This window comes from Equus caballus, chromosome 11 (assembly GCF_041296265.1).
Source record: "Equus caballus isolate H_3958 breed thoroughbred chromosome 11, TB-T2T, whole genome shotgun sequence".
Taxonomy (NCBI): domain Eukaryota; kingdom Metazoa; phylum Chordata; class Mammalia; order Perissodactyla; family Equidae; genus Equus; species Equus caballus.
Window position 1 is genome coordinate 31571768 of NC_091694.1, and position 21066 is coordinate 31592833.

Below are 21066 nucleotides of genomic sequence, written 5' to 3' on the forward strand. Positions count from 1 at the left end.
GACACTAAGCTTTTGGTTGCCATTTCACAGACATCCATCTCAAATAAACATATTGCCAGCTACACAACCAGATGAGCCAGGCAGCCCCAGCCATGGATTTCCCCTTTTAGAAAGCCCTGAGTGACCTAGATAACTGACCACTTGAGTGACCCTGATTCCCTTCCTGTGCTTTAATTCCTGCTCTTATGTTTTAAATTCACGCATAAAGAGAGAACCCATGAAACCCTTGGCACCCCACTCTCCACCCCAGTAAAGGCAGAACCCAAGGTCTGTGCTCTCTCCTTACCCATGACCTCGGTGTGTGGCTTTCGGGCATGCCGTGTACCCTCCAGGGCTTGTGAGTAATAAGCCTTGTTTTCTCAAAGTTCCCTGTTGGTTGTTGTGAGGTGCATCTTGTAATCATAGTAAGAGCCACAAGGGCTGGTCCAGCTACAACATTGGCTCCAGTGTGGGGAGTAGAGGTTCACCACAAGTAGTAGGGCCCAGGGGAGTGCTGCCAGGCAGTCCTAGAAAACAGCATCCATATAGGCTGACATAAAACAGATACTCATCAGATAGCTCACCCTTCCTCACTGGTGAGGAATAAAGGGGGGCAAGAGGGCAAGAGTCTTTAGGGAAGACTTAAAACCAGAAAGAGGGAAGCAGCATTTCCCCGTGCCACTCTTCAACACCCAACACTGCACTTTTCGTCAAGTCCCTCCTGCCCCTCCCCACCGAGCTACTTTCTTGGTTATCTTTCAGGTCTCAGCAAAAACATGGCCCCCTCCTGGAAGTCTTTTCTGCTCCCCCAGACTAGGTTAGAACCCCCTTACTCACTCTCATAGCACTCTACCTGCACTTTGTAATCCTCAGTCTCCTTGTGATTATGTCCTGTGTCCCTGGTACATCGTAGGCCTTCAGTTATGCAGTGGTTGGCTGGCTGATTGGCATTCCATGGTGGGAATGGGGGAACCAACACAGTGCGCCTCCTCCACATTGTGAAGTGCAGCCGCTGAGCTGCAGGCTTGGTCTACATGAGTTTGCTCTATTGCAGGCAGCTACCTACCTCATTTGCTGTGACTGGGATTTCCACAGTCAATGATGATACCCACTTTTTGCCTTATCTGTTCATGAAAATTAGCCACATTTCCTTATTTTTAAAAACTTGGCCTTTTCATTTGTGCTGCTCTCTTTCCAACTCTCTTGGTAGATGTGGCTCACTGTAGCAGAATTCTTGGGAACAGTGTCTTCAGTTATGCCAAGAAGAATGGCATTTCTCACAAGGAAGTGTGCCGCTGACTTAGAGCTGTCTGTTGGAAGGTTAGTGGGACGTTATGGAGGTCCCTATCTATGCTGTAGTGTAGATAATTGAGAAGGTTGTAGATTGAATGTGCCAAAACTAAGAGCCTTCTCTGTCTTAAAATGGATTTGTCTTATAACTTGGGCCACTTCAACTGCCCAGATGGGTCTTCTGTGACTGCACCCCAACCCTGACCTCGTCCCCGGATTATGAAAGCTCTCTGTGCTCACAGCACACTTGGTGCAGTCTCTGACAGGACTGACTCCCTCAAATCATCATTATCTGTTTTTTCACCTGTTTTCCCCGCCAGGTTATAGAGCTCTTCAAGGGAACAGAGTGTGTCCTGCTCATCTTTACATCCCAAGTACTTGACCCAAGGCCTAACACATAAAGAACACTTGGTAAATGTTTGTCGAACTGAACTAAATTGTGAACATCACATAGGGAGCCTGTAGCCTACCTAAGAAGTGGAAAAATACATTTCCAGTTTATGCTTCCAGTTTCATTTGGGACTTGGGTGATGTCGGACTTCCCTTCGCCATGCAATCCGTCCCGGACATCGATGGGGCTGCCTTGGTGAAGAATGGTTCACCCATCCTTTCACCCATCTCTCACATCACTTTGAGACCTTAGATGGTCTCTTGCTGGGTGCACATTCATTGTATCATCTAAAGAGGTATGTCTGTTAGACAGTTGTATTGTCCAACTTGGATCCAAGCTTGGGTTTCATTTTTTCCATTATCTCATCAGGGTCTTGATGAGGAGTTTCTCGATGTGTCAGGTCTTGTTGGAGATACATAGAACTCTGATCAGTTCATCAACAGACACTTTTGGTTTTTTACTAATCTAAAAAAGTTTTCATATGATTTTTTTTCTTAAAAAAATATTTGATCTTAAAACAATTTTACACACACACAGAATTGCCCTTCCTACCTCATCATCTTATAACAATTTGCATTTCTTAATACCATACTAACAATTAACATTTATTGAGCACTTGCCGTGTCTAAAATGCTGGGCTGAGCATTTACATGCCTCATCTCATTTATTTTTCACATCAACCCCATGAAATGGACACCTTGAAAACTATCCTATTTTATTTATGAGGAAATAGGTTTAGAGATATTAAGTATAAGCTTTTCCAATTTTGATCCCCATGGAAATTTAATTTTATATGGTTTTTAATCATTGTGTGTTTATATATTTTGCCCTACCCTCTTTTTTTCTACTTAATAGTATTTCCTATAAAAGTTTCTGGTGATTGGAGCTTCTGGATTGGTGAATACATCAAGATTCTGGGAGGGTGATGTTCCAGGAGAGGGCATGGGAGCTCCACATTCCTCCTCCCATACCTTGCCCTATGCATCTCTTCCACTGTTCCTGAGTTGTATCCTTTATAATAATAATAGTCACAGTAAGTAAAGCACTTTCCTGAGTTCTTTGAGTCATTCTAGTGAATTATCGAGTCTTGGAGAGGGGACTGTGGGAACCCCCAAATTTGTAGCCAAGTCAGATCCTGTCCACCCTGTTTGCAACTGGTGTCTGAAGTGAGGGCAGTCTTATGGGACTGAGCCCTTAACCCTGTGGAGTCTGATGCTAACTCTGGATAGTTAGTGTCAGAATGGAATTGAATTGTAGGATGCCTAGTTGATGTCAAAGAATCAGAGAATTGGCTGTTGTGTGGAAAGCCTCCACACATTTGGTATCAGAAGTATTGTGAGTAAAAACAGCGCTTTTGGTGTTAGAAAATGTGGGATTCGCTAAAACAGCCCGTGCCCACTGAAACAGGTGGTTCGGGAAGAGAAAGAATTAAAGGATGCAGGATGAGAAACCTTTCATTCCTGGGTGGCCACGTGGCCACTCATAGGGTGGTGCAGCAGCTGTGCTGCAATAAGTTACTAAAGGTAAAAGTTACCAAGGGAATGTAGAGTTGGATCCACTTCCCAGGGAGTTGGTTCATTGGATGTATAAGAAATACAAACAAATAAGAAAAAAGCAAAATATACAGTCCCTTGGTTATTGGTATCTATAATAGCTAAAATAAATTAAAAGAGTGCTAGGTCAGATCTTGATGCTGAACCAAACTCAGATTTCGATCAGTCTGAGCTTCAACCACTAGTGTCAAAGCCACCTGCAAAAGGAAGGATTAAGCAAGACAACAGAGAGTACCCCTAATACCCCTGGTCACCAAGAAGATGGTCCTCACTGAGGGAGGGCAAAACCAAAAAACTATTGAAACCAGGAGGTACAGTGTGAAGGAGCTGTTGAAACCGGAAAACAATCATTGACGATTAAGTATCTAGGTATTAAAGTTTTTTCCTTTTTGCAATTACTGATTATAGCTTTTAGCTGTTTCACCCACCCATTGTTAACTGTGCTGCTTAGGCAATATGCTGTCTGACTCCCACTAGGCTCCTATAGAGAACATCTTCCTGGAGCCTGGGTCACCATGGTAGGTAATGAGTGTGTGAGCTGTTTTTCAGGAATTAGAACTCCTTGTCCACTCCAGGCTGGTTGAGACCACCAACTCATCGACTGGGCCCACAGAGATGTCCAATAAGCGACCTTTTGATGTCAAGACGCTAAAAACTCCACCCTCAGATCATGCTAACACCATCATTTTGTAAACATGGGTCCTATGAAGAGGCATGAAGTCTGACTACGCTTGCACACATCATCAATTACCTCATCTCTCCTCACCTCCAATCACCTCTCTCCACATTTCAGACCACCTTGCCCCCCCCATCCCATAAATATCCCTGAGCCCCTATTTTCAGGGAAGTGAATTTGAGGCTCATGCTCTCGCTTCCTCACATGGCTGCCTTGTGAGTAAACCCTCTCTCTGCTGCAATCTTGTTGTCTCAGCATTTGGCTTTCTTGGTGGCGGGCAAAAACAAACCTGGTTTGGTAACACTGTTGCATTTGTGGATTGGTATCATCAGCTTCTTGAAGAACCTTTACTGAAGTGAATTGTGAGAGTGACTAATCTAGGGGCAGTGTCTTTGGTTTTGAATGCCGCAGAGTAGAAGAGCATGTTTGGGCTGACATAGGACACACGGCTCACTGTGGAACAATCGCAGATGGCTGTACGTGGTCCAGACACATCCCAGGTTATTCCCGAGGAAACAGCCAGCCTGATGGACTGGATGTAATCCACCGGAAGGTCTGTTTACCCTGGGAAGAGGGACTATCTGACTCTCCCTATAAATGCCGAGAGGAACACCCCACATGAAGTAGCTGATATTCTCCATATGCAAGCCATGTGGGACTGACTTTATGACAACCAGATGAACATCCTTGTTACCCAGGCCGTGGTGAGTGCTGTGGTTAGGGGGGCCCCTTTTGCACAGGCACCCTACATAACCTTACTGCTTCAAAACCAGCAATAATCTCAGAAGCTTTATTGAATTTGCTGTCTCAGCTTCCTCTCAGGGGTTTTGCAGATGCTAATAAAAACATTAGGTTAATTAACAAGAGGATGCTGAGAGGCAGCGGGGAGGGTCAAGGAACTCATCCCAGAAGGTGAAACTCTTTAGAAACAGGATAAATAAAACTGGACATTAATGGGATTGAAACAGAGGTCTTAGTAACTATTAAGCACTAATAACTATATAGCACTATTGAAGGCTGGGTAGACTAAAGGGACCCTCTGTTGGGCCCCCAAACAAGTCTGGTCTATTTACTTCAGCTTTGAGAAATTTTTTTTAAATTTTTATTTTTTTAAAGATTTTATTTTTCCTTTTTCTCCCCAAGGCCCCCTGGTACATAGTTATATATCTTAGTTGCAGGTGCTTCTAGTTGTGGCATGTGGGATGCCGCCTCAGCATGGCTTGATGAGCGGTGCCATGTCCGCACCCAGGATCCAAACCAGTGAAACCCTGGGCTGCTGCAGCGGAGCGCGGGAACTTAACCACTCGGCCACCGGCCGGCCGGCTCAAGAGAAGTTTTTTATTAAATTTAAAAAGCCGGCAGGCAAAGATTACAATGAGAAACCTAACCTGGAATAGCCTGGGGCAATAGCTAGGCAGATTAACCAAGATAAAGACTGTTAAAGTAACCAGATTCGGCCCGAGATGGAGTCACTCATGCTAAACTCCAGGTCAGCAAACCAAAACTTCACTAAATTTCTACCCTGGGCTCTCCCAGAAAAGGAGGGCCTAGGTCACCCAATCAGCACTTGCTGCTCAGCATAGGTTACCTGACCCAGCTCAAAGACTTCCCTTTGCTCCATGTGTGGGAAGAACGCTGCCTTAACCAATCAGCAATTGCCCACGGTATCTTCCTTGTTGCTGCTCCCTTGTGCTTGTAAAATCTCTTGTCTTATACAGCTCTTTAGAAGTCCTTTCTATCTGCTGGATTGGATGCTGCTCAATTCATGAATTGCTGAATAAAGCCAATAAGATCTTTAGAATTTACTCAGGGGCCGGCCCAGTGGCGCAGCAGTTAAGTTCGCACGCTCTGCTTCAGTGGCCGGGGGTTTGCGGGTTCGGATCCCGGGTACGGACATGGCACCGCTTGTCAAGCCATGCTGTGGCAGGTGTCCCATATATCAAGTAGAGGAAGATGGGCACAGATGTTAGCTCAGGGCCAGTCTTCCTCAGCAAAAAGAGGAAGATTGGTGGCAGATGTTAGCTCATGGCTAATCTTCCTCAAAATAAAATAAAATTTACTCAGTTGAATTTTGTTCTTTAGCAAGACTGACAAAATGTTAGGGTCCCTAGGCTTGTCCCCTTGCTGAGGACCCAGTGCCTTAGGTACTTGAGTGGGTAAAATGATCCGGGAGTGAAAAAGAAAAGTTTCTGGGACTCCTTGATGTGAGACCCCCATGCACTATGGTACCAAACTCATTGGTGAAGCCCTGATGCCGGCTTCAACAAGACAGAGAGAAATGGAAATGCAAGGATTGATAGGATGAAGGTGGAGGTTTGGATGAAAATTGGAAGGTTTAAACAAGCTTTATGTCTCCTTTACCTGAATGTTTTGTGGGAATGGATATCACGTCTGACTGGGGAATGCCTCCCCTGTCTACGTTAGAAACGTAAGGATTGATGAGATTAAAGTGAAAGTTTAGATGAAAATTCATGTCTGAAGTGGTTGCATCTCTTTTACCTGAATGATTATGGAGACGGACATTGTATCTGACCAGGGAATTTCTATAAAATAGAAAGCATGGAAATCCACCCTTCAAGCAGTTTTAATTGGACATGCTCAACGAGAACCAATAAGATGGCCTGAGCCCGAACAGTCTAGAGTGTGGAGAGCTGATATCAACAAGTTCTCTGTGCCGTAGCTCTAAGTGGAGCATCCACTGGGGCTTATTGTGAAAGTCTGTGAGTGCCTCCCAGCACCGACGACTGAAACTTGGCTCTCGAGATTCCCATTCCAGGGTAATTACTAGCTTGCTATCAGACCTTAATTGAAACTGCCCCTATGACTGAAAGCCATAAAACAGCCTTCAGTCTAAAATGCCTGTGAGGTCTTGGGTGAGGTCAGAAAAACACTCATTGGGGAGGCCAATGCCCAGAAAAGTTCCATAATGAAATGGAAATGGTTACAAAGGATCATGCTACTTCTGCAATGCAAGGATGATGTACTTACAAGCAGGGAGCTTCTTTTCACCTTGGACTGATGTGTGAGGAGCTGCCAGATTCTGTCATCACTTGGACGGTGCCTTATAAACAGCTCTCAACTGGCCAGCAAAGAGCGGCTTGGTTTATTGTTGGCAGTTGTAAGGTAAACAGACAATATCCTCTTTGGAAGGCCAGCATCCTGGTCCAAGAAAGGTAAAAGCAAATCAGCTTGGTGGGCTGGATCCCATGCTATTTTCCTAGCAGTAGTGGAAGAATTAAACAATGATAAAAGCTCCTATATTTTGCTTTTTATCTACTCATGGACAAAGGCCTATGGCTAAGTAATGAAACCTCCATAAAAACCCTAATCAACAGGATTCCACATTGAGAGGTTTCAGATTGGTGAACATGTCACAATGCTGGGAGGGTGGTGCACACAGAGAGGACAGGAGCTCTGCACCCCTCGCTCCAGACCTGGCCCTGTGCGTCTCTTTCCTTTGACTGTTCCTGAGTTGTATCCTTTATAATAAACCAGTAATAGTAGGTAAAACATGGCAACAAAAAAACCTTTCCAGTTATTTATGTATTTTTACGGTTATGTATTGACTCATAGTAATTCCATGAGTTGGTATATAATGGTTTATGTCATTCAGCCATTGTTGGTTTCTCTATATTTATTGCCACAAGCTTTCTATATCTGCAGCAAGATAATATTTTGAAATATTAATCTTTGTGATTTTCTTTTCTGTCCTACTGAGTATATGATTCTTCACCTAATCATACAAGGACACTAAAATGCCTGGAGAAGAATTGGAGTTATTAAAATAGGAATGCAAACAGAAAGAAACAGTTAGCTTTTGACTTTCCGACTTAAGCTCTTGAAGAAAAGAAAAGGCATTGGGAAATCAAAAAGACCCTGCAAGGAAAGGGCAGAGAATATGTGTGTTCACAATAGATGGTGTCAAAGGTAAACAAAGCCAAAAACAATTAAAGTGGTGAGGACAGATTTTATTCAGTAACACTACCGCAGTAGGGAACGGAGTCCAGCATAAACTGAACTCGACGTCAATTTGTGCAGAGGTCTGAGCTAGAATTACAAATTTTGGATCAATGGTGTCAGTTGCCTGCCCAATATCAATTCTCTTCTTTTTTTTTCTTTTGATTGACATATGATTGACATGTAACATTGTGTAAGTTTAAGGTATACAACAGTGTTGGTTTGATACATTTATATATTGCAACATTCACTAATACTTCTATCATGTCACATATTGTAATTATCATTTCTTTTTTGTGGTGAGAACAATGAAGATCTAATCTCTTAGCAACTTTGGAGTTGATAATACAGTACTCTTGACTGTAATCACTATGCTGTGCATTAGATCTCCAGAAATTATTTATGTGCTACTTGCAAGTTTGTACCCTTGAATAACAACTCCCAATTCTCCCACGCCCCAGACCTGGTAACCACCATTCTACTCTCACTTTCTACCAGTTCACCTTTTTAAAATCCCACATATAAGTGATATCATACAGTATTTGTCTTGCTCTGTCTGACTTATCTCACTTATCATGATGCCCTCAAGGTCCATCTATGTTGTTGCAAATGGCTGTATTTCCTCCTTTCTCGTGGCTGAATAACATTTCATTGTGTGTGTGTGTACATATATACTTTTTTTTAAATTCCATCAGAGTCTTAAATTATTCAGAGTGCAATGTGCCCAGTTAAAGATACCTTCCCTGACTTGCTGGCTGCTAGACATAGCCAGCTCTGACCAATGAGAGGTAAGCAGAAGTTGCTGGATAAGAGTTCCAGGAAACTTTATACAAAGGGATAGATTAGACTTGGGTGCATTTTTGTCTTTCCCCCATCTTCCTGCCCAGAACGTGAACTTGAGGCAGAGGCAGGGCATCTGTCTTGTCATATGAGGCAAAAAGAACATGAGAATGAAAGCTATGTGAGGATGGTGGAGAGGAACAGTCGCAGGTCCCTGGGACGTTGATGACGTTGTGGAGCTCTGTGCCAGCCCCAGATCAGGAATTTGTGTCTCACTCATTTGGTTAAGCTAGTATAGTCACTTCTTCTGTTCTATGTAGTGAAATGCAATCCTAATACTGATGGCAACTGAACCCAAGGGCCTCGATGAAATTGCCCAGGGAGAGAGTCTAGACTGTGAGAAGACAGGAGGGCCTAGAGAGTCCTATGGGAACTCGTAACACTCAATGGCCAGGTAGAGAAGGCTGACTTGGAGAAGAAGAAACCTGAAACCAATGTTTAGGAAGGAGTACTTGGAAGTACTTCCAAGACCAGGAAGCAGAAGGGTAAAAGAACCAGCTCAGGGGCCAGCCCAGTGGCATAGTGGTTAAGTTCTTGCACTCTGCTTTGGTGCCCTGAGGTTCAAGCTTCTGATCCCAAGTGCAGACCTATACACTGTTCATCAAGCCATGCTGTGGCAGCGTCCCCATATACAAAATAGAGGAAGATTGGCACAGATGTTAGCTCAGGGCCAATCTTTCTCACCAAAAACACCCCAGCTCTGTAGCCAGATTACCTGGATTCGATCCTAGCTCAGGTCACTCCTAGCCAGGTGACTTAGGCAATTGACTTAACTGGGCTCTGCCTTGACCTCCCTATTCATGAAATGGGGATGATAATAGGGCTATTGTGATGATTACATATGAATGGCATGCACAGTAAACCCCTGGCCAGCATTAGCTGCTATTGTTGTTAATCATTACATAGAAAGAAGACCTTTTTGGTTTTGTTTTTGTTTTTGGTAAAGGCTAATCTCTTGGGAAGCCTGCAAATGGTATTATCCTCCATGGGATTACAGACATTAGTCAGCAAACAGGCCTAATGAAAGACGGTTCCCTCCAGGGTGTAGCAGAGTTCCTCCTCCGAGTCTGCCTGGCTGGCCCTGTAGTTGTACGCTGGTAAAAAGCTTTCCATTCAAAGAACGCTTTAGAAGCGTTCGTTGAACCCCTTCCATGTGCAAGGACTGTGTTGGATGATGGCGGGATACAAAGATGAATGCAGTACAGCGTGCGTGCGTGTGTGCGTTGGGGCTGGGGGCAGGGGAGAGAGATCCCTCTGGGGCACCAAGAGCAGCTGCTACCCTCTTTTTCCACTGGGCTTGAACCACGGCAGATGGGAACCTGGAGAGACACCTCATGAAAGCTGGGGATGGAGCTCACTTGGCAAAAGGCAGAGCCAAGTGATGGAGAGAAATAGAGTCCCAGCACCATGACGTGTTTGAGCCCTGGATCAAATACCACCTGAAGGGAGAAGCCTTCTCCAACTTTACATTTATGAGGTCCAAAAATTGCTAAAACCACTGTGAGTTAGATTTTCCTTCACTTGCAACTGAAACAGCCCTAAATGATGCAAGTGATACCTAATTAACATTCGCCTCCTGCCTTAAAATGTACTGCTTTGTTTGCAGCTGTTAATGCCTAATTAAATCAACTGTTGAAGTTGCATAGCCAGCCAGTTTCAGAAACTGGAGTAAACCCTAGGTATCATTTTAAAAAGATTATATTAAGGAAAATTTCAAATACAAAAGTAGGGACAATAGTATAATGAACCACTATGTACCTATCACTCCATTTCAACAATTGTCAATCCGTGAACAAACTTAATTTCACCTGCCTTCCACCCCGCAAAATGGACTGTTGGTTTTTTTTTAAGATTGGCACCTGAGCCAAAATCTGTTGCCAATCTTTTTTTCTTCTTCTTCGTCTTCTTTTTCCTCCCCAAAGCCCCCCAGTACATAGTTGCACATGGTAGTTGTGGTCCTGCTGGTTGTGCTATGTGGGACGCTGCCTCAATATGGCCCAACAAGCGGTGCCATGTCCACACCGTGGATCCGAACTGGCGAAACCCAGGGCCACCAAAGCAGAGTGCACGAACCCAACCACTCAGCCACGGGGCCGGCCCCAAAATGGATTGTTTTAAAGCATGTCCCATGCTTCATGTCACCTGGTTGGTGTCCCCAGGTGACAGGACTGCATCGTATCTGCCCAGGAGCAGAGAGAGGGGAGGTCTAGCCCACTTCAGACCCCAAGATTCCCATGGCAGAGGGTGTCCTCTGATGCTGGCAAGTCAAAACAGGTGACTTTCCACTACAAGTGGTATTAACAGTAATGTGGCAGAGAGACGGAATGATTAGGAAAAGTTTTCAGATTGGAAGAAAGATTATACTGAGCCCTATGAGATGCATAGAAGGTAAGTACCTAAAGAAACTAGAGAATAGGGTTTATTTTTATTTCTAATAAAATAAATAAGTGTAATAGTAAGGAAAATTGGAAAATAAAGAAATGTAGGGAAAATACTCATTAAAAGTCTCACTAACCAAAAAAGCCATTGGCATTTGGTTTCTAGTGCTGGTTGGTTGGTTGGTTTTTTTCCTCTCTCTTTACATTAGTTTTTTTTTTTCTTTTTTTTTTCTTTTTTTATTAATGTTATGATAGATTACAACCTTGTGAGATTTCAGTTGTACATTTTTGTTAGTCATGTTGTGGGTACACCACTTCCCCCTCTGTGCCCTCCCCCCACCCCCCGTTTTCCCTGGTAACCACCGATCAGATCTCCTTATCAATATACTAAATTCCACCTATGAGTGGAGTCATATAGAGTTCGTCTTTCTCTGGCTTATTTCGCTTAACATAATACCCTCGAGGTCCATCCACGTTGCTGTGAATGGGCCAATTTTGTCTTTTTTTATGGCTGAGTAGTATTCCATTGTGTATAAATACCACATCTTCTTTATCCAATCATCAGTTTCTGGGCATCTCTTTACATTAGTTTTAACTGTACTATATTTTTACTTAACAGGCCAAGCAGTTTTCTATGTTACTGAGGACTCTTTACAAACATGTATTTTTAACAGATACATAATATTTTATTAAGGACATATTCCATAGTTTATTTGATCAATCTCCCGTATTTTGGCATTCTGATTCCATTTTTTGGTGATTATAAAGAACTATGTGATATATATTGTTCTGCTTAAGACTTTTTCTGTATTTAGAGTTATTTAATTAGTATGGACTACCAAAAGCAAAATTATGAATATATGAACATATGGACATATGAAGTGGAGCATTTCTAATACTGATTTTACACCATCTCATATTGTTATACAGTAATCTCAAGAGGCACTTCGAACTTCTCAAGAAAAAATTGATAGAAACTGATTAATTTTAAGAACATAGACCCTAGAGTATATGGCCTAGAAATAGAATTTTTAACTGGGCATATAGTCATCCAGAAAAAAGGACTACATTTCCCAGCCTCCCTTGTAGTTAAGTGTGACCATGTGACTAAGTTCTGGCCAATGGGATAGAAGCAGAGGTGTTCCCCCAGCTGCAACTGGAAAACTTCCCCAGTGGGTGCCTTTTGCCCTCTTTTTCTCCTCCTTTTTTCATTTAACTGCCTAGAATGTGGATGCTACCATGTGGGACAATGAGCATAATGACCAAATCATAGGCATGGTGGGGAGATGACTTAGAAGCCAGGGTCGCTGAGAACTTTGAAGAGTGGAGCCATCATTCCACTTCTCCATCACTTCTCTCTCTTTACATGGGAGAGAAACAACCTTCTATCTTAAGTCACTGGAGGTTTGGGTTTTCTACCACATACAGCCAAACCTAATTCTAATAACAGGGTGGTTTTAGAAACTGGGAATGGCACTGTTACACACTTTTTCATACGCCCAGAGAAGTGAAGAATTACTGCCAAGGGAAAAAGCATTTCAAATGTACTTTGAGACTGTGTCCTTCGATTTGGCTTCATCAGCACTCCTGATCACAACAAAAAAGAAAACTGTAGTGTCAGCCGCAGCAAATTCCAAGTAAAGCTATAGGATTCATGTCATTCAACTTCCAATTTAGTTGCCTCAAGTGTAAAGGAAAAGAAGGGAGTTGGTGCACAGTAAACGTCTCCCAGTTTATTATGTTTCCGCAGATTACCCTTTCTACTCCAAGAACTACTTACAGGCTCTCTTGAGAGAACTGCAATCAAAAATACAGTGGCATTTGGCATCTCTTTGGGAGCACATTTAACTCTGCTCCTAGAAGAATAACCTGTTTTAATTTGCTAAAGCTCAAGTCAAATCCTGTTTTCATCTGGGCTGGGCAAAAGAAACCACTGAGAAAATATTTTAAAATAAAAATACCACTCTGAAAAAGAGAAGCAAAATGCCAAGTCAAAAGAAGGTTGTGTTAGAATGTACTTTAGTTATAGTAAGTCAAATCTGGTGAAAACACAGAGACTTTGGGGCTCAGATCTAAAATATGTTAGGAGTGGGGAATCATGCTTTTTGGTTCCTCAGAAAAAGTGGTCATTTCTGGTGCAGCGAAGAGAGTGCAATATTTTCTTGTGCTATTTAGAAGCAATCCTGGTGCTTGCTTTTTCCTGCCATTAGAATTTGTCAGCAGTCAAAATTAGATTCAGCAATCTTCAGAAAGAAGAACAAAGCTGGAGGCATCAAACTCCCTTATTTCAAACTGTACTACAAAGCTATAGAAATCAAAACAGTGTTGGGGCCGGCCCCGTGGCTGAGTGGTTAAGTTCACCCGCTCCGCTTAGATAGCCCAGGGTTTCACTGGTTCGAATCCTGGGCACGGACATGGCACTGCTCATCAAACCACGCTGAGGCGGCGTCCCACATGCCACAACTAGAAGGACCCACAACTGAAAATACACAACTATGTACCGGGGGGCTTTGGGGAGAAAAAGGAAAAATAAAATTTCAAAAAAATCTTAAAAAAATAAATAAAATAAAAAACAGTATGATATTGGCACAAAAACAGACTACATAGATCAATGGGACAGAATAGAGAGCCCAGAAATAAACCCATGCCTATATGGTCAATTAATCTATGACAAAGGAGGCAAGAATACACAATGGGGGAAAAGACAGTCTCTTCAATAAATAGTGTTGGGAAAACTGGACAGCCACATGCAAAAGAATGAAACTGGACTACTTTCTTACACCATATACAAAAATAAACTCAAAATGGATGAAAGACTTAAATGTAAGACTTGAAACCATAAAACTCCTAGAAGAAAACATAGGTAGTAAACTCTTTTACATCAGTTTTAGAAATATTTTTTAGATATGGCTCCTCAAGCAAGGGCAAAAAAATCAAAAATAAACAAATAGGACTACATCAAACTAAAAACCTTTTGCACTGCAAAGAAAACCATCAACAAAACATAAAGGCAACCTACTGAATGGGAGAAGATGTTTGCAAATGATATATCCAATAAGGCACTGATATCCAAAATACCTAAAGAACTCATTCAACTCAATATCAAAAAGACAAAATATCCAATTAAAACACTGGCAGAGGACTTGAATAAACATTTTTCCAAAGAAGATATACAAATGGCCAAGAAGCACATGAAAAGATGTTCAACATCACTAATCATCAGGGAAATGCAAATCAAAACTACAATGAGATATCACCTCATACCTGTCAGAATTATCAAAAAGACAAGAAATAACAAGCGTTGGTGAGGAGGTGGAGAAAAGGAAATCCTCATATACTGCTGATGGGAATACAAATTGACGCAACCAATTTTTATAGTGCAACCATAAACCATACTGTTTATGGAAAACAGTACGGAGTTTCCTTAAAAAATTAAAAATAGAACTACCATACAATACACCAACACCACTTCTGGGTATTTATCTGAAGAAAGTGAAAACACTAATTCAAAAAGATATCTGCACCCCTATGTTCATTGCAGCATTATTTATAATAACCAAGATATGGAAGCAACCTAGGTGTCCATCGGTAGGTCAATGGATACAGAAGATGTGGTGTATATACATATACACACACAATAGGCTAGTGCGCCACTATAAAAAAAATGAAATCCTCCCATTTGTGACAACATGAATGGATCTGGAGGGTATTATGCTAAGTGAAATAAGCCAGACAGAGAAAGAATACCCTATGATTTCACTTATATGTGGAATCTAAAAAAAACAAGTCAAGTGAACAAACAAAACAAAACAGAAACAGACACATAAATACAGAGAACAAATTAGTGGTTGCTAGAGAGGAGAGGGTGGGAGATGGGCAAAACAGATAAAGAGAAGAGGTACAAACTTCTGGTCATAAAATAAATAAGTCACAAGGGGGTAATGAACAGCATAGGGAATATAGCCAACAAGATTATAATAACTTTGTATGATGAGATGGTTATTAGTCTTATCAGGGTGATCATTTTGCAATGTAAATAAGTGTTGAGTCACTATGTTGTATACCTGAAACTAATACAATATTGTGTTAACTATACTTCAATTTAAAAAAATGAACACAAAAAAATCAGGGACAGACTCAAAAGCAAAGAGCTATTCCCAGTTGACTATCTCCAGAATTAAACAGCATCATCAATGATGTAGCTTAATTTGATGTCCCTTGGGTACAGAACTCTCTTTGGACCAGATCTCCCCTCGCACTTCCTCTCTGCCAACCACGTGTGATGGATCTGGCCAGTTTCTGCAAGATCCCCTCTTTCCCCTTAACTCACCCTGGACTGAAGCTTCAGGTACTTGCGCAGCCATCTCTCCAGCGAGCTGAGGGGCGGCCATCTAGTTTGAGATTGCACAGGGTGAGCCAGCTTCCTCCTGCCGGTCTGCATACCTCTGGACTACTCCAGTCAGTTGCTGTTCACCTGCGGGAAGCAAACAAATAAAGCTGAGTGTTGTTTTAGGCAAAGCCTAACAGAGATAGCAAATCTGTCTCAAAAGGAATCATAGATATATATGGATACATATATATAGTGTATCCCAAAGCCAATGAGAGTAAAAGAAACATGTCACCATCCTGGGCCATTCTATTACGATAATAAATAATTAACCTTCAGCAGGTCCAATTACCCATTTATGTATGGACTTCAGGAGGTTTCTGATGTTACGTCTTTTTCAGAATAGATATTTCACTTCCAGGGTAAAGGAGATGGGTGTAGAACTTGGCAATGAAATCTGTACTCTTTTGGAGGAAAAAGGACTGCGTTTAACTTGAATTGATGATAGATTTTAACATTATATTCCAGAGTGTTCCACCAGGGTAACAGCTCATTATTGCCCTGTGCTTTTTCTTTAAAAGCTGTCCGCCTGCTGCCAAGGGGCCCCGAAGGTTGCCTTTGCTCCTTGCTCGCTTTCTCTTTAAGAGTCGTTAGCTTTTAGGCTGGTTAAGTTCCAAGTGCCCTCTGGACTAATTGGCACCCTGTGAGGATTTTCCAATTTGGGAGAGAACGAGCTTGTTCTTCAGGGAAGGTTCTTCAAGGTAGTTGCTCTCTGAGAGCTTCTTGCCCCCGCCTTCGGCAGCCTTCACCAGAGACAGATTCCTCTTGCTGTTAGGAGGAGCTAGAAACTCACAGACGGAAGAATAGGAGCTCAGGGCAGACTTGCTGAGACCTTTGAAACCAGTGACCTTTCGAAAGGGAGCGAGCAGGGGAAAGGCCAGCGCAGGCAAAAGCAGCTGAACCACCCACCCCACCCCCCAGGACAGGCACAACAGCTCTGGCTAGACATTTCCATTCTTCCTTTTTCTAAAGAGCTTCAGCGCACGGGGTTGGTAGAGGGAGCTAATGTATTAACCAGGATTCCAAGCAGGGAGAGAGAGCAGCACTTACTTGAAATAAATATTTAACAAACCACCTGGACTGGAGGTAGGTACCCCAAGGATTGCTGGCTAAGAAAAGGTGGTGGCTCAGCCCAGCAAGACTCCAAGAGGAACGTGTGTGTGTCCAGGGGGTGAGTGAGGAAGCATGAGAAGAAAAGACGTGGAGAAGAGGGAAGTCCTCTCTGAGCCACCACTTGCCACCCCAGATCGGGGATGTGTGGGGAAAAAGGCTGGAGTGGAGGGTGGGGTGACAAATAAACAAGTGACCGCCTGGAGGGAAGCAATGAAGAGTAAAATGGAATGGTTGTTTTCTGTGAGTTGTGGGCTGTCGTCCTCTTCCCCAGCTCTGCTCTGAAATCTGCAGGGAAGTTTACATTGTCCCCTGTGGCGAGTGTGGGTGCATCCTTTCTGTGGAAACTGAGGAGGTGCTGAGTTGTATGGTCTGTTGACATTGGGTGAAGAAAAGATGAATCAGTGCTGGACACAGGATATAGGACCAGCTGGGTTGTGGCACCTTTGTTCCTCTGGGTGTTCACATTGCAGTCCTGGCAAATGGCAGAAAGGAGGTGACAGCCAAAGTTGGTTTTGGGTGGAAAAGAGGAGGCTCAAAACTGAACTGGGGGCCATCCCCCAGGGGAGCGCTCCAGGCTCGATGTGAACTGAGCACTGCCTGACTCTAAAGCTCATGCCTTGATCATCTGGATAGTCATGTCCCTCCTCCTGCCCCTGGACAGGGCTTTAGAACTGTTGGAATTAGTGCCTCATTGCGGCTGGCCCCAGTTTCTGGTAGGAGGAGCATAGCATGGGGCATAAATGCATGGGTTGTGGAGCCAGAGTCTCTGGGTTTGAATCCTAGCTCAGCCAATTACTAGTTGTGTGACCTTGGACTTGTTATTCGGATTCCCTCTACCTCAACTTCCTCTTCTGCAACATCAAGACAACAATAGGAGCTTCTTGTACAGTTGTTGGGGGAGTAAATGAGATTATGTCCATAAGAATTTTAGCACAATGCAATAAATGTTAGTTGTTATTTTCTAACAACAACACAGGACCACTCACTCCATAAACAGCCCTGAAGCTCAGCAACACTGATGTTATTTTTCTATCCATTGTGGGGACCTGGAATTGGCCACCCCAAGATATGTCTCTTTGGCATCAGGATTATTTGAGGCTGATTGCTTTTGATAAACTGGGACAGGGAAGGAGGCTCTGAGGAATGGAACTTGCCCTTTGTTAGGACACGTTTACATTTGTAAGGTAAATCTCTATCTGTAAAAGGTGCCTCCCTCTCTGTACCAGGAAGAAGAAAGGCGATGACCTTCTCTCTAAAAACTCTTAATCAACACCAAAGGCAAGGACTTAAATCTGCATTTTATTGTGCTTCTCTGGTAACCTCCTGTAACTGACTTCCCTCCCCCTCCCAACGTTGGCGTCTCCTTAAAGATTAAGCATCTTTCTTTGGGCTGGGAACCGATTGCGGTGCTCATCTGTGACCCCCCAGCCCGAGGTAACACACCCGCCACCCTGCGGCGCTCACTGTGACAGCAGACCTATCTGCCATTTCCATCAAGAGCTGTGCTGACAGAGCAGCCTCCTGACTATTGTAAAAGGGACATTTCAATCACATGTGAAACACCTGTTTGGGGGTATATATCCACTATGTGCACCCCACTTCTTCGGTGCCCTTTCTTCGTTCGGGAAGAGAGGCCCCGGGCCATGGTTCCTCATAAAGCTTTGTTTAATTTTCTCTTGCTATTCTGTCTCATGTGAATTTAATTCGTTCTCCGGCCAGACGAACCCCCATTTGGGGAGAGGAAATGTTCCTTCTCCCCTACACCATCTTTCTGATACACAGAAAGAGTTCAGGTCCTGGAGCCAGACAGACTCGGTTCCAATGCCAGCTCTACTCCTGATTGTGTCACTCTGGGCTAATTACTTAATCTCCCTGTAAAAGAGGTGAAAAACATGAAAACTTGCCTGGCCGAGTCCTGTCCATCTGGTTTGGTCATGAAATGATCTGGCGGCTCCCCTGCCCTATTCTGCTTTGCTACCCACATATTCTAAACAGCTCTGAGGTCTCCTAGGACATCAAACTTTTCCCATATTCAGTTAAGTTTGGCTGGAGTTACACTCACTTGGTGGGAAGTGTTCCCTCTGTGTTGTGTGGGAAGCCTGTGGGCCTCACCTTAGCACCTTGCTGGGTGGGTTGGCTGAAATATGACGGGGTCAGTTCAGCGATATGGGCTGTTTGGAGAACTGCTGGGAATCCTAAAATTGGCTAAGATGGGATAAACTAAGTCAAACACATTTATTATGAGGCAAACTTGTCTCTTTTTCCCTCAGCTTTGGGCAAGTCTCTGTTAGCTGCCCCTCCCCCTACACTTCCAAGGGCCTCCCCAAAGGCTTTTGTCACTGAATACCACCATCTGTAATGTTTTCTCCTCCTAGGATGCCCAGCCCCATTATAGCCCCTCCAGTAGGCTTGATTTCCCTCAGCGTGTCGCATGGGGGACCAAGACATTTTGTTTGGCTGTTGGAAGAGTAACTACAGGAAGTCGAAGGAATTGGGAGCATATATATCCCCATATATAGATAGATAGAGATGCGTTGAAAATGCCCTGGAAGATTATCTCTGAAGGCTAATGATGGCTATCTCTAAATGCGGGATAGCATGGTTTTATTTTGGTGTGGCTGTACTTTCTAATCTTTTCTGTAATGAAAAGGTATGGCTTTTGCAATAGAGGGAAAATAATTGTGAAAAATAAAAGTGATATTCTCAGCTAGAAAATTCATCCAACAGGTATTTATCCAGGCTGTATTGTGGCCAGCACTGGGCTTGGCACCCAATGAACTAAAGGGGTAAGATCCCTGCACTCAAAGAAACTGCGACAAACTGAGGGAAACCTTCAACAAGCAAATAAATGTCATGACAATGTGGGGTGCATGCAACAAAAGAAATGACCTGGGTGCTGTGGTTGAGAGTAATGGGAGGAGGCTGTGTCTGGTGGATCCTACTTTAGAAAGCAGTTAACAGATGATGTTTAGGCTCAGACCTTTAGGAGGAAAAGGAGCCTGCAATGCAAAGAGTGGGTGGAAGAGAGTTCTAGACACAGGAAGTGCCTGTGGGATGGTCTTAAGGCAAGAGTGAGCTTGACACGGGGAGGGACTGTTCGGGGAGTGAAGGCGAGATTGTGGAGGGTGCAGGCGCCAGCTCATGCAGAGCCTTCAAGCCTTGATAAAGAGCCTGGTCTTTATTCTAAATCCAAGAGGGAGCCAGTTAGGAAGCTCTTGAAAGAGAAGAGGTTGCGGGGTGTGGGTGGAGAAGGAAAGAGGTGCAGACTTAGGGCATTCTGAATGGAGAACAGATAGACAAAACATTGGATTGGAGGTGGGGAATGAGAGGCGGAGGTGCCATGGATGCCCTTTCCTGGCTTGGAATTATTTATCAAAGTGAGGCAGACTGTGGGAGGAACAGGCGTGGACATGTCAAATTTCAGACGTCTGGGTTTACTAAAAGGGCAGCATTCAGAGGCGGCTCAGCCCTCTGATGTGATCAGGCCCAGCGCAAACAGGAGAAACGATTCGCCAAATTGCTTTGGCATAACTTAACAACTTTAAAAGTTCTAGTTCCTTATTTATAGAACTCTTAGGGATCTAAAAGAGTCACATATAATTTTGCATTGTACTTTATTTCATTTTATGGGTGACAGCATGTGTATGGTGGCATTTGGTAGTTTGGGGTTTCATAAAGATAACGAGTGTAATCCTCGTGAATGTCAAAGGTCTACTATAGATACAATAGATGATGCATTGCACGAATTTCCAATAGAACTTTATGGAAAACATAAAGTGGCTAGTTGGTGTGTGGTCTGTGGATAGACAATAGTTACCCTTTATCGAGCACTTACTATGTGCTGTGCATTCTGTTACACTCTGTAAATATCCCATTTAGCCCCATAGTACTTATCATCCATTTTTGTGTGAGCAAAAAAGACTCAGAAAGGTTAAGCAACTTGCCTAGTGTCATAACTCTAGCAAGGGACGGAGTCTGTATATGGACCCAGGTCTGGGCTGACTAGGAAGCTTGGGTTTCTATGAAGCAAGTGTTGTCCTTGGTAGCAGAATAGGTTATCTAGGAATCCTAGGTTGGGATGGGGTTGAGAATGAAAACGGTTTATTGAAGAGTGACATTCATGGACAGACAAGGCCCCACTGCAGACTTGTCAAAGTCTCTGCCAGCCCAGCATGGAGCTCTGAAGCAAAGACTGCCCATTGAAGAGGTCCTCCATTGGGTAGAGATGGCTAGGCCCTTGTACAGCTACCTCAGCTCAACCCTTGGCTGGGGAGAGCACTCCAAGAAAAGCATGATCTCAGCTTGGAAGCTGGGCTGGACCCCAAGGGCTGTCAGTTAACTGTATTCCTTGCATCTGGGCATTTAAGATCCCCTTAAATGGGGATCTGAACAGTGCATCTCCTTGGCTGCCACCCGCTCTAAAAATTGCCAGCACTCCTTTCATCCAAGAAAAGACAGTGCATTATTTATCTATTGTTGTGTAATAAATTGCCCCAAAATGT

General features: G+C 43.4%; 2 long non-coding RNA genes across 2 annotated transcripts; one reads left to right on the top strand and one right to left on the bottom strand.

The window, feature by feature from the left end:
* The first annotated feature begins 1118 nt into the window (after positions 1 to 1118).
* LOC138916258 (uncharacterized) lies at positions 1119 to 4130 on the top strand. The gene is made up of 3 exons (XR_011423238.1): positions 1119 to 1299; positions 1590 to 1955; positions 2516 to 4130. It is a non-coding gene; the product is annotated as an uncharacterized lncRNA (long non-coding RNA).
* On the bottom strand, positions 1927 to 16300 carry LOC138916257 (uncharacterized). The gene is made up of 4 exons (XR_011423236.1): positions 15744 to 16300; positions 15395 to 15538; positions 6878 to 7048; positions 1927 to 2062 (listed from the first exon to the last, which is right to left on the bottom strand). It is a non-coding gene; the product is annotated as an uncharacterized lncRNA (long non-coding RNA).
* Between the last annotated feature and the right edge of the window lie 4766 nt (positions 16301 to 21066).